The following is a 15,150-nucleotide window of genomic DNA, read 5'->3' as shown; positions in this document are numbered from 1 at the left end:
GATAACAAAACCAGGTCCCAGAGAGGAAATTAAACCCCAGGTAATAAACAGCCACAACTCAGGTGGATCCATTTACTACAAACTGTGGAGTGGCCTCATTCAAAGTCCAAAGATGTGCGGGTTAGGTTGATTGGCCATGATAAAAATTGGCCCTTAGTGTTAGGGGGGTTAAGTACGTGGGGTTACGGGGTTACGGGGATAGGGCTTGGGTGGTATGGTTGTTAGTGTAGGGACCGGGTGCTAGGGTTTGGATGATCAGCCATGATCTCGTTGAATGGCGGAGCAGGCTCGAAGGGCCGAATGTCCTACTCCTGCTCCTATCTTCTATGTTTCTATGTTTCTATGTTCAATCCGCTCTGGAGGAGGCCTCAGTCACTCCCCTCTCGTCGAGGATTTGGTAAGTCCCCTCTGGTGGAGGTCTCAGTCAGTCCACTCTGGAGGAGGTCTCGGTCAGTCCACTCTGCAGGAGGTCTCGGTCAATCCCCTCTCATCGAGGACTCGGTCAGTCCCCTCTGGAGGACATCTCGGTCAAACCCCTCTGGAAGAGGTCTCGCTCAGTCCCCTCTGGAGGAAGTCGTGGTCAGTCCCCTCTGGAGGAGGACTCGGTCAGTCACCTTTGGAGGAGGTCTCGGTCAGTCCCCTCTAGAGGAGGTCTCAGTCAGTCCCCTCTGGACGAGGTCTCGGTCAGTCCCCTCTGGAGGAGGTCTCAGTCAGTCCCCTCTGGCGGAGGTCTCGGTCAGTCTGCTCTGGTGGAGGTCTCGGTCAGCCCCCTCTGGAGGAGGTCTCGGTCAGTCCCCTCTGGTGGAGGTCTCGGTCAGCTCCCTCTGCAGGAGATCTCGGTCAGTCCCATCTGGAGGGGGTTCTCGGTCAGCCCCATCTGGAGGCAACCTCGGTCAGTCCCCTCTGCAGGAGGCCTCGGTGTTTCCACTCTGAAGGAGGCCTCGGTCAGTCCCCGCTGGAAATGTCTCAGTCAGTCGCCTCTGGAGGAGATCTTGGCCCGTCCCTGCTGGAGAAGCCCTCTGTTAGTCTCCTCTGCAGGAAGCTCTTGTCCAATAGCCCTCTTGCCCAAATTTTAAGTCCCTAAATCTTTTCGATGCATTTTGCAAAATAATCAGCACTAGATGGCAAAAATAAATTGATTGAAACACAGTACAATTAGTAAAGAAACAGCACGGGTCAAGGCTCCCTCTCTCTCACTCAGTTATACGGACAATCTCTTAGCAACACAATTTACCATCCAATGCCAGTGATGAACCAGAGGAACTGAAGAATAAATGATTGAGAGACAAGAAAGAAGTTGACGACACACAGGAGAAACAAGACTGAGAGGATTTTCCTCCAGAGAGGGGGCTGGTTTTAATTGGGGCTCATCCACACTTGGGGCCCCAACCTTGACCACACCCATCCAAACACCAGCCCACACAGAATCCCAACCACCCAGCTACCCACCAGTCGATACACAAACCACCCTGCGACCCACCAACCCAAATATTACCCCACCCAATGATCAACTTACCCAGGGTCCAACCAATTGAGATGCAACCCACCCAGAGACAAACCCACCCAATACCACACCACCCAGATACCACACCACCCAAAGAACCACTAACTGAGACATACTCCACACTGGGACTCACCCAACCATGTGAGCAGTTTAATACTGCAGGCTGCAGCTACTACCCTGAGCCTTTGACAGGTTGCTATATCGCTCCTGTATGCCGTGTCTTTCTGCTCATTCTCATGTTAATCCGGACTAATGCTGTCCAGTGACGGACTGATTTGTTCAGGAACGTTCCAGGGACCTGTTTTTTTATTTGAAACCGTAATATTTGTTGTGAATATTACTGCAGTTTGATATAATCCTAAACACTGATCCCACGCACAGGCCATACACAGGGATGGCCAAATAACATCACCCAGTGAAACAGATCACAGCTCACAACAAACCACAAGGACAGGGCTGGAAGGAGCAATTCTGATGCGTGACGGACTCCTTCCCCATCCACTCTACTCCCTCCCTCACTTGCTCCAAATCCTCCTGTGTGTATTCCTTACCTGGGGATTTCACCTCCCTCCCTCAACTGCTCCAAACCCCCTGAGTGTATTCCAAACCTGTGGACATCCTGTCCCTCCCTCCCCTGCTCCAAACTCCCTGTGTGTATTCCTTGACTGGGTTCGCCTCCTCCCTCCCTCAGCTGCTCCATACTCCCCTGTGTGTCTTTCTGGTCTGGGGATATCCCCTCTTCCTAGAAACTGATGAACTTTCCCTGCAAACTGGGATTAAGCTGTTGAATCACAGAATCATCGTATCATAGATTGGTTACAGTGCAGTAGGAGGCCATTTCGACCGTCGATCCCGTGCTTCCTCGCTGCAAGAGCACTTCAGCTAGACCCACTCCCTCGCACTTACCCCCTGGCCCTGCAGTTTTTTTTTCCTTCACGTACTTATCTGAGTCCTTTTTAAAGCCACGATTGAATCTGCCTCGACCACCATTTCAGGCAACGCATTCCAGATCCTAACCACTCACTGCATAAAAAAGTTTTTCCGCATGTGGCCGTTGGTTCTTCTGCCAATCACCTTAAATGTTTGTCCTCTGGTTCTCGACCCTTCCAATAATGAGAACAGTTACTCTCTATCTACTCTGTCTAGGACCCTCGTGATTTTGAACACCTATGTTAAACCTTCTCTCAACTTTCTCTCCGGTTTATCCATGTAAATGACGTCTCTCATCGCTGGAACCATTCTTGTAAATCTTCTGTGAACGTTCTCTAAGACCTTCGCAGCCTTCCTAAAGAGTGGTGCCAGGAATTGAACACAATACTCCAGTCGTGCTCAGACCAGTGTTTTATAAAGTTTCATCATGCCTTCCTTGTTTTTCTGCTCTATGCCTCTATTTATGAAGCCCGAGATCCCGAATACTTTTTTAATCGCATTCTCAACCTGTCCTGCCACCTTCAATGATTTGAGCACATATAACCCCAGGATATTGCAGCCCTTTGGAATTGTACCCTTTAGTTTATATTGCCTCTCCTCGTTGTTCCTACCAACATGTACCACTTCATACTTTGCTGCATTAAATTTCCATCTGCTACTCGTCCATCCATTCCACCAGCTTGCCTGCTCTCCACTTGAATTATATGACTATCCTCCTCATTGTTGACTACACTTCCAGGTTTTGTTTCACCTGCAAATTTTGACCTTGTGCCCTGCATACACAAATTCAAGTAATTAATATATATCAAGGAAAACAGTGATCTTAGAACCGACCCCTGGGGAACACCACTGTGTAACTTCCTCCAGTCCGAAAAACAACCGTTCGCCACTACTCCCAATTTCCTGTCACTTAGCCGATTTCATATGCATGCTGTCCCTGTCCCTTTTATTCCATGGGCTTCAACTTTGTTGACAAGCCTATTGTATTGTACCGTATCAAAAGCCTTTTAGAAGTCCATGTACACCACATCAACTACATTGCCCTCATCAACCCTCTCTGTTACCTCATCAAAAAACTCATTCAAGTTAGTTAAACACGATTTGCTTTTAACAAATCCGTGCTGGCTTTACTTAATTAATCCACACTTGTCCCGTTGAGTTTGTCCCAGATTATCGTTTCCTAAATCTTCCCCACTACCGAGGTTAAACTGACTGGGCTGTAGTTGCTTGATTTATCCTTACACCCTTCCTTGAACAAAGGTGTAACATTTGAATTCTCCAGTCCTCTGGCACCACCCCCGTATCTATGGAGGATTGGAAGATTATGGCCAGTAGCTCCGCAATTTCCACCATTATTTCTCTCAGCATCCTAGGATGCATCCCATCCGGTCATGGAGACATATCTACTTTAAGTACAGCCAGCCATTCTAGCACCTTCACTTGAACAATTTTGTTTTATCCCATCCAGTATCTCAACTACCTCCTCTTTCACGATTACTTTGGCAGCTACTTCTTCCTTGGTAAAGACAGATGCAAAGTACTCATTTAATACATCAGCCACGCCCTCTGTCTCCATGCGTAGATCTAGTTTTTGGTCTCTCATCGCCCCCACCGCTCAACATACGACCCCTTTACTATTTATATGCATATAGAAGAATTTTTATTCCTTCTAATGTTAGCCGCCAGTCTTTCTCACACTCTCTCTTGTCCGTTCTGATTTACTTTTTAACTTTCCCTCTGAACTTTCTACATTCAGCCTGATTATCACTTGTAATCTTCACCTAACATCTCACATGCGCACACTTTCTCCACTTCATCTTACTCACTATCTCTTTCATCATCCATGGAGGTCTGATTTAATTACCCTACATCTCCCTCTCGTGGGACTGTTCCTCGACTATATCCGAACCATCTTTTATTTAAATGCAGCCCATTGTTCAATTACAGTTTGGCCTGCCAATCTTTGATTCCAATTTACCAGAGCCATTCTCAACCCAATGAAACTGGTCTTCCACCAATTAAGCATTTTCACTCTAGATTGCTCCCTGTCCTTTTCCATATCTAATCTAAACCTTATGATACTATGACCACTTTTCCCTATATATGCTCCTAATGACAATTGCTCCACCTGACCCACCTCATTCCCCAGAACCAGATGTAGCAATGCCTCCTTGTTCATTGAGCCAGAAGCGTGCTGATTAAGAAAGAGCACACTTCCGAAATCCCTCACCCTCTTTACAATATTACTATCGCAGTCTATGTTAGGATAATTGAAGTCCCCATTAGCACTATTATATAGTTGTTGTAGCTCTCTGTAATTTTCCTGCAAATGTGCCCCTCTATATCGTTCCTACTGGTTGATGGCCTATAGAATACACCTAGTACTGTAATGGCACCTCTACTGTTTCTTAACTCTAACCAAATAGAGCCTGTCGTTGACCCTTCCAGGACATCCTCTCTCCAGCACTTTAATATTCTCCTTAATCAATACCACCACCCCACCTCATTACTTTCCTTCGCTGTCTTTCCTGAACACCAATGGTTAACTTGTTCATGCATTTGCTGTCTATTTTACTTGTTGAAATTAGATGTTGTGGTTGATGACACATCGCCTTCCCCGGATTGGAGCTGGGTTCAGATGCATCGCTGACAAATGGAATTAAAATCCCGGACTGCTGTCTGACTCATGCCTTAAATAGAGTTCATCAGCTCAAAAGTTTACGGTTCTGAGCTCATTAGCTTAGGCTTTTAAAAATGTCATACTCATTACAAACAGCTCGTTTTATACATTGCTCTCTCTCCCGCTACGTGGGAATTCATACAATTCTTTATTATATCATTATATTAAAGTTACTATTCAACTTCCTATGAAGAGAATTATTTTACTTATTATTTATCAATAACGATAGATGGATGAATAAAAATAGACTGAAGTGATCTTGAGACCGGGGGAGGTGTATTGATTTGAATTAAATGTTAAGGTAGATTGTAAACGCAACCTGCGACTGTTTGGTTTTCTCCTGTTGTAGTATACAATTGTGTTGGCCGGTTGAGATTTTCAATTAATATCTGTGAACAAAGACGTCTAATGACACATTGACGAGTCAAGTTCCTATTGTCTCCATCAATCGATACTGCTCAGGAGACAGGGCCCCGTTCTATTGGCCCCGGAGACAATGGGGGGCGGAGTCTGATGGGGAGACCAGCGCCTGTAACATTCACACTGAGATTACAGAATTACAAATAACCACCATTGTAACACATGGTTTCTACATTAAAAGAAACTATATCTGTAAATTAAACTGAGCATCTCATTCCAGTACCCGCGGTGTGAGGCAGTTAATGCTGACACCCACATGGTCTACTCCACTGCTGACGCTCAGTCATGACTGTTCTCTCAGATTATTACGTAGTATTTACAGCACAGAAATGGGACATTAGGCCCAACAAGTCCATGCTGGTGTTTATGCTCCCCACGAGCCTACTTCCACCCCTCTTCTTCTAACCACATCAACATTTCCTTCTACCCCTTTCTCCCATCTGTGCCTATCCAGTTTCCCCTTTGGACATCTATGTTATTTGCTTCAACTATTTCATGTGGCAGCGAGTTCCAAGTTCTCACCACTCACCGGGTAAAGAAGTTTCTCCTGAACTCCCTGCAGGATTTATTAGTGACTCTTCTATTTATGGGCGATAGATCTGTTCTCCTCTGCAAGTGGAAACATTTTCCCTACGTCTACGAATTAAGCCCTTTCATAACCTTAAAGAACACTATCAGTTCACACCTCAGCCTTTTCACTCCTAGGGAAAAGCCCCCTAGCCTGTCCAAACATTCCTGATATGTATACTCTCTCAGTTCTCGTATCATCCAAGGAAATCGTTACTTACACATCTTCCATTGTCTTTATGTCCTTGTTTTTAATATGGGGACCAGAAATGTGCACAAAACTCCAAGTGTGGTCAAAACAAGGTTCGATACGAGTTTAGCATAAAGGGCCAGAAATTAGGATCAGGGACTTGCCGCGCGTGCAAGCCCCCGATGTGCACTTGCCCGGCGCGCCTGCCTTTCAGCTCCCGGGACGCGTGGATTTCCTTTTCTCAGATGATGGCTCCCCGGCAGTGTCTTGCATCACGCCAACCAGGAGTGCAGCCAACGCGAAGCCTCGAGCCGGGAGTGCAACTGAGACACGCCCCTTAAGGTCTAATTTCCATAGAACACGCCCCCAATCTTTCCAAGCAGCTGGAGAGGACTTGTACTTACAGAGCAGCAGTGCAATTAGGTTATCTGTATTTTTATGAATGTTTTGTTAACTTTTATAACATTTAAAAAACGTTTAAATGATTTTGATGACTCTGAGATAGTTTTAAAGAGAATTGAAGCTATTCAAGCAGTTTATAAAGACTTGAAAACATTTTTTTCATTCTTTTCAGTTAATTGGTTGAATGAGCACATTTCACGTGATTAAAAGATCTCAGAACTTCACTGAGGATGACCTCAGGAATCTCCTCAACGAGGTGCAGGCAAAGCACCTGCACATCATGGGGAATGAGCAGTCGAGGGCACCGCGAAAATGTCAGATGACAGCGTGGTCGGAAGTTGCACAAGCTGTCAGCGTGACCAACACCATTCCATGTACAGCGGAACAATGTCTCAAGAAATTCAGTGACTTGTTGTGATCTGTCAGGGTTTGTACAGTTATTACTAAAGTGTACTGTAACATTGCTTAGAATTTAAGTTAACCAGGTTTCAAAAGGCTTTCAATGCATTCACTTCAGTCAAGTTACTTCTTGGTAAAGTCACCTGAGGTAACAATAAAACTTTCTGGCTTTGGGGCCAGCTCAGGGTTACCTACTGTTCTCTTATCTTGATTCCCGTGCTTTGAGCTGTAAAACTTCAATCAAAGATTTAAAGAAACACCCAACCCAGTCTTCAAAGCCTTTGCTGTCCATGTCAGAAATGCAGCTGTGTGATTCTCTTTTTTCTGCTGCAATTTCAGAGTAAAAGTGCTCACAACTCCAGGGAACTCACACGCACAGGCGGTGGTGTTGCCATGCTGAGTGTTTTGATGGAACATGAGGAACGGGTCCAGCAGATGTACGGATTTGCTAGCAATCGCCCCGCAGAAGAATCTCAAACAGACATTGCTGACCCTCAACGTGATTTGGCCTGGCCAGCTATATGTTAAACAAGGTTAGGTGTGTGCTGAATATCTGTGATTCGGCATATCGTGTTTTACCTTTGCAAATGTTTTCTGCTTCCTTCCCACAGCTGGACAGAGTACCTCTCACACACGGGATGAGCAGTGCGTGGAGTCAGCGGCCACAGAGGGCATTGGGGAAGTTGTTTCTGATGCAGTGGCAGCAGTTACTGAGGTGGTTGAGGAACAGGAGGAACCTGTCCTATGTCAGCAAGTGCAGCAGGAGTGTATGGACCCTGTGTCGCTGCCCATTATCTCACCATCTCCTGGCCCCTGTGGCTCTGTGCCAGTCACTGCTGACTGTAGCTCCACAGACAGACACCATATTGACACTTCAGTGCAGGTGGGAGGAGCAGAAAGACATTCAGTGCAACAGCACCTACAAGATGAGGAGCAACATATTGCAGGTTTCAGTCAATTGCTGAGCTCTCTTACTGAGAAGGATGTAGACTCTAGAGACTCTATCAGGCAGGGAATCGATAATCTTGGCATTACACTAAATCAGATATCATCTCAGTTGGTGGTGCTTAATGAGAATTCACTTAATCAGGTGAGATTGCAGTTGGTGGCGCTTAATGAGAATTCACTTAATCAGGTGACATTGCAGTTGGCGGCGCTAATGAGAATATGGTTTCCCTAGCTAATTCACATGAACCTGTAACTACTGCCATTACGCTGACTCCAGCAGAAGGGCCCTTCCCAGGTCACAGTGCAGAGCCACTTTGGTCCCAGGAGCCAGCAGCTGCGCCAGTCATGATGCAGGGAAACGTAGACTTGCACCAGCAACAACCCTTTCATGAGGCAGCTGCTGAAGAGCAGGAAAAGTCTCACAGGGGCCTAGCAAGTAGCTCCGGAGGGCTCCAGTCACGGGGATTGAAAAGGTGCATGAAACGTTAGGGTGTCACCTTCAGCTCACTCCGCCTCCTTCAACCCGAGCTCACAGAGGCCAGTGGCCAAACAGTTATATTGTTATATTTTTCATTTTATTGAAATGTTAAATGTTTTCTTACATATTTAAATTCAAATGTTTATTTCTGAATGAAAGGATATGTAACCTTGTCGTTTCAGCAGTACACCCAGTAATCAATGTTAAAACAATTTCAACATTTATTTTATTTCAAACATTTTGACAACTGTTACAAAAGTAGAAAATAGTTAGTTTCCACCTTGAATGTCTGTGTTGCAGTAAGAAAGTAAAAATAATTACTGTAAAATGTTTACACATTTTTTTTTACATTTTACATTTTGCACATGTTTGAAAACGTTAAAATAGGTTGTTACCATCTTCAATTTTGTAATTTCACTAAAAAACCAGAACAAATGACTTAAACCTGTTTACAGAACAAATGACTTAAACCTGTTTAAAAAGTAATTTCAAAACTGTTAACGTACTTGCACGAAGAAAGAAAGATAAGTAAATACGATCTGTTTCCAATATTTTTTCTGCACTGTTCCTGTTCACACATGTTTTAAAAGTAGTGGAGCGCTACTTAACATTTACAAGTTATTCACTTTATACATCGAAACTGAAGCTGAGAATTGTTTGATGATGCAATAAAAGGTCACTGTTTCACTCTAATATGTGTCTGCTTCTGTGTTTGCTTAGCGGGGGGAGGGGTAGGTACAGGGCGTAACTACCGCATGAAGGTGGTGGCTACCAGCAGTTCCCGAGCAGCCTTATTTTCTGCGGCAGTTGGCTCCTCCCCATGAGGCCTGACAACATGCACATTGCCATCGCCTTCATCCTCAATTTCAACAGGCAGCTGCTCTTCAGTGTTAAGGGTCAGTCCTTCCTGCAGGGCAAGGTTGTGCAAAGCACAACAGACCAGCACAATCTTTGCCACTTTCTGGTGAGAGTACTGCAAGGTACCCCCTGTGGTGTATGTGCCTGTAAAAGTCCCCTGTGTACTGTAATGCCGGTAGTGGCCACGAGGGCTATATAAGCCTGTATATTGTCTTGTATCTGTTAGTTCACCTCTAGACTTTGGTCAGTAAACACTTGTGAAACCAACTCCTGCCTTCTGTGTCTCTTTTAACACACGGATACAACAGTGGCGACGAATTGGAAACGGACTTACCTGCAATTCGGCAGCACCTCAAGGAGATCAATTCCTCAGGCGAAAGTCGAAGAAAAGCAAGAAAAAAGAAACAAGAAAAAAAACTGTGGTTTCACCAGCTAGCCGAGCTGGTGGCAGGTACTGCAATAATCCTTCCTGGGCGGCGGGCTGGGGCTCCATCAGCTGGCTCTGCAGCGGGGCCGAGCAGCGAAGGCGGAGGCAAACAGAGACAGAGGGGGGGAGCACTCGGGAGATGGCTGGTGCTGCAAAGCAGATCGGCGTTCGGACCAAGCAGAGGGAGGGAATAGTCCCAGAGAATCCGGTGGGAACGAGTCTCCACCTCTAAATAAAAATCGCGGAAAACAGCGTTGTCAGCAGCAGCAGCAGCGGGAAAGCGCGGGAAGCGCCATTTTTTTTCTGCAGGGAAGAAAGGAAAGCGCAGAAGACGCCATTTTTTTTCAGGATGCCTAAGACTGGCAATATTAATGCTTTCGATAATGATATAGAGGATTGGACCACATATGTGGAAAGAGTGGAGGTATATTGCACAGCAAATGGAAGAGAAAATGATAAAAAGGCATCAGTACTTCTAAATCTAATGGGCGCAAGGACATACGGGCTGTTACGAAACTTAATCACTCCAGCCAAAGCAAAGGACAAGAATTTTAAGGAGATTGTTGATACCCTACAGGAACACTTAAACCCAACACCGCTGCTGATAGCGGAATGATTCAAATTCTTCAAGAGGAATCAGCACAAGAATGAATGTAACGCTGATTACCTCACCGAATTAAGGAAGCTATCAAAGCACTGCCAATTCGGGGCAGGACTGGCAGATTCTCTTCGAGACAAATTCGTCTGCGGTCTCCTAAATGAAGGAACACAGAAAAGGCTACTTTCTGAGAAAGATTTAACACTGGACAAGGCTTTCAGTATGGCTGTATCATACGAAGCAGCAGCAAGAGGAGCTGCAGAGATACAGCAAAAGACACAGGACTTCGGCACCCATGAAATGACACAGGGTTTCGAGAGATGATATCGCTGCGGCAGATCCACCCATGACCAGAAGGGACCGCTGGTTCAAGGACAAAGCCTGTAGGCAATGTGGAAAGATTGGACAAATTGCACGTGTATGCCGATCTGGACACAAAAAATCCACGGACAGGAAATATATCAATAAGGAAAAGTACAGAAAGGTACAAATGATGATGGACAGTAGCTCCGAAGACCAGAGGAGTGATAGCGACTCCGGAAACAAGAGACTAAGCTGTCTCAAATTAAATAATGTAATTGCCAAAGAAGGTTACCAGACCATTAGGGTTACCATCAAGATTGTGGTGTCCCTAGTTAAAATGGAGCAAGATGCAGGAGCAGCTCTGACCGTCATAAGTCGACGGGATTACGAACGGCTATTTCCGCATATACCTTTGAAAGACACATCCATTATCTTGAAAACATATACGGAGCAGAAAGTATACCCAAAAGGGAAAATAAGGGTGCCTGTTGTATGCAACGGCAAGGAAATAAAAGTTGTATTTATACGTTCTGCAAGATGGTGGTCCACCGCTGTTGGGACGTGAATGGATCAGGAAAATACGTTTAGACTGGCACGCCATTCAGGCACTGATGGTGACCTGTAAGAAAACAAATGATGATGACGTCATACCTGAACGATTAAAAGACATCTTGGCCAACGCCAAAGAAGTTTTTCAACAGAAACTAGGAAACTTGAAAGGCATCACCGCCTCAATAAAAGTGGAAGATGCGGAAATTCCCAAGTTTTTTAAAGGCAAGGCCAGTGCCATACGCAATTCGTCCTGCAGTCGAGGCAGAGCTGGAGAATTTGGAGAAGGCAGGCGTATTATCCAAGATAGATTGGAGCGAGTGGGCAACACCCATCGTCCCGGTCATGAAGAAAATGTTGAATAATGATAAATCTGAAGAACAGAGAAAAATTTGCATCTGTGCGGACTTCAAGGTGACTGTAAGCCCGGTCCTTCACACGGTACAGTATCCTCTTCCGAGGATAGAAGGTATTTTCGCCTCACTATCCGGAGGGAAACGTTTCACCAAAATTGACTTGGCACAGGCATATCTACAGATGGAGGTTGAAAGGCCTCCAAAAATTAACTCACGATAAATGCACACAAAGGCCTGTACCAGTACAATCGACTGGTTTTCGGAGTAGCATCAGCTCCAGCTATCTGGCAAAGAGCTATGGAGCAAGTCCTCCAAGGGATTCCGGGGACTCAATGCTACCTGGACGACATCCTTGTAACAGGAGAAAACGACAACGAGCACCTTGCCAATTTGGAACAGGTGCTCACTAGGCTGAGAGAACGGGGCCTACGAGCAAATCGCCCCAAGTGCGAATTTTTCCAGATACAAATATCATATTGTAGCCACATAATTAACGAAGAAGGGTTGCATAAGTCACCTGAAAAAATTGAAGCGGTCATAAAAGCCCCAGCACCTGAAAATGTCTCAAAATTAAGGTCGTTCCTGGGATTGATAAATTACTATCATAAATTTTTACTGAACTTGTCAAATCTTCTGCACCCTCTTAACGAACTGCTACAAACGGGAGTAATTTGGAAATGGAGCGAAGACTGTAAACGTGCCTTTCATAAATGCAAAGGCTTGATCACGTCCAAGGAAGATTTGGCTCATTACAACCCATCACTGTCAATCAGACTGGCGTGCGATGCATCCCCTTATGACATAGGAGCGGTATTATCGCATAGATTCCCTGATGGCTCGGAGCGGCCGATAGCTTTTGCGTCACGCTCATTGAACTCAGCTGAGCGTAACTATGCCCAGATCGACAGGGACGCACTCAGCCTGGTATGGGGAGTGAAGAAATTCAACCATTACCTACACGGACAAAAATGTACCTTGGTGACTGACCATCAACCCCTCGTCTCCATATTCAACCCTAAAAAGTGTGTTCCCATTATGACAGCACAAAGGCTACAGAGGTGGTCCCTATTCCTACGGGCACACCAATATGACATCGAATACAAAGGATCAAAACAGCATGGGAATGCTGACGGTTTATCGTGCCTACCGTTGCCAACGGTAGAAGAGGCACCTACAGTAGACCCAGTGGAGATGTTCCACTCAACCATAGTGGAATGTCTACCAGTAACAAATTCTGCCTTTGAAAAGGAAACGAGAAATGACCCGACTCTTTCACGAGTGCACGATTTAATGGTGAAGGGATGGTGAACCACTGTTGCCAGCATTCTCGCAAAGAAGAGAACATCTGTCAGTGTGGCGAGGAACCTTGATGTGTGGATCCAGAGTGGTGATTCCACCCAATCTCCAGGATAAAGTGCTAAAGGAGCTTCACGAGGGGCATCAGGGTGGAGTGAAAATGAAGAACCTAGCCAGAGCGTTTGTTTGGTGGCCAGGTATCGTAGGAGAAATCGAAGAAATGACCAAGAGCTGCCTAGGATGCGAGAAGGTCCAAAACACCCCACCACAAGCTCCTCTACATCCGTGGGTGTGGCCCTCATCTCCATGGCAAAGGGTACACATCGACTTTGCTGGTCCATTTATGGACTCAAAGTCCTTAATCGCGGTTGATGCACACTCCAAGTGACCAGAGGTAATAAAGATGTCCTCCACCACCACGGAATAAACCATCACAGTATAAAGGACCATATTTGCCAGGAATGGGCTGCCTGAACAGATCTGTTCCGATAATGGACCGCAATTTGTGTCCGAAGAATTCCGGAAGTTCTTAAATAACAGTGGGGTTAAACACTTCACGTCTGCCCCATACCATCCCACCCCCAATGGATTGGCTGAAAGGTTTGTCCAGACCTTCAAGAAGGCCATAAAGGCCATGGGTAATGAAGACATAAAACTTCAGCATAAGGTAGATAACTTCTTGTTTCCATACAGGAATGCAACACATGTGGTTACAAACCAAACACCGGCCATGATGTTCTTCAATAGAAGCCTAAGATGCAAGCTGGATTTGATCAAGCCAAACATCAGAAGGGACGTGGAGAACCGGCAATTTCAAGGCATGAATGAAAGGCCAACTAGAACCTTCCAGAAAGGACAACAAATTTTGGCCCGGGACTACCGTACCGAGAAATGGCAGCCTGGGACTATTTGCACACGACTAGGACCACTGATGTATACCGTGGACATTGGAGAAAGCATAATCAGGCGCCATGCTGACCAGATCATAGAGTCATCCGAAAAGGGACAACCTACACCACCACTCTATACACCTAATGATGAAGTAGAGATACCCATAGTACCTACCTCTGATCCGGTGATACTGGAACCAGATGAACCCGACACTGGCATTCAAGCCAAATCAGCCTTGCCAAAAGAACCTACTACACCACTAGAAACTACTACACCATGGAGGCGTTATCTGGACCGAGTCAGGAAGCCTCCAGAGAGACTGACTTATAATTGATTAACTGCAGCAAATGTGTAGATTATTGTTCTTGTATCATGTTAATTAATGATTACTTAAAATATTTTGTACTGGTTGTCTAAAAGGGGAGGAATTGTGGTGTATGTGCCTTTAAGAGCCCCCTGTGTACTGTTATGCCGCTAGTGGCCACTCGGGTTATATAATCCTGTATATTGTCTTGTATCTGTTAGTTCACCTCCAGACGTTGTTCAGTAAACGCCTGTGAAACCAACTCCTGCCTTCCGTGTCTCTATTAACACACGGATACAACAACCCCTGACCTATCCAGGCACCGGAAGCATGATTTCAGAAGTCCTATTGTCCTCTCCGCCACTTGACGTGTGGACACATTTGCATGGTTGTATCTCTCCTGAGACTGATTATTGGTATTGCGGTAGGGGGTCATCAACCATGTTCTTAGCGGGTAGCCCTTGTCGCCCAACATCCTTGCGGAACCTGTAGGCAAATTGCTGCGCGAATCATACAATTTAGAGTTACGGAGGATGAAGGAATCATGATTACTTCCCCGGTGCCCTGCATTCACGTTTAGGATCCTGAGTTGCGCATCACATAATATCATTACATTCGATGAATGATACCCCTTCCTGTTTATGTATGTCACAGGTGCATCCATTGGTGCCTTCAATGCAATATGGGTTCCATCGACGGCCCCAATCACTTTGGGGAATCAAGAAATGCGATGAAATGCTAAGGCCATCTCCTTTTGATGTCAAGTGGACAAGTCACCCTTAATGCAATCTGAAATCCTACGGCAAATGGCTTCTGTGACCTGGTGAATGCAGACCCTCGCAGCATTCTTGGAGATGTTGCTTATGTCACCGGTGCCTGCTTGAAATGATCCACTTGCAAAAAAGTTCAATGCATTGGTTACCTTCATGATCACTGACAAGGCAGTACGGTTCTTCGAGCGTGGTTCCAGGTCTGCCTTCAACATGTCACATAGTCGGCCAATTGCCTCTTTACTGAAGCGCAGCCTCCTGATACACAACTCCTCGGACA

The sequence above is a fragment of the Somniosus microcephalus genome, unplaced genomic scaffold (genome assembly GCF_052327205.1).
Source record: "Somniosus microcephalus isolate GS21.2 unplaced genomic scaffold, FLI_Smic_1.0 unresolved_chr2, whole genome shotgun sequence".
NCBI classification, from domain to species: Eukaryota; Metazoa; Chordata; class Chondrichthyes; order Squaliformes; family Somniosidae; genus Somniosus; species Somniosus microcephalus.
Note: the sequence above shows the minus strand (reverse complement) of the source record.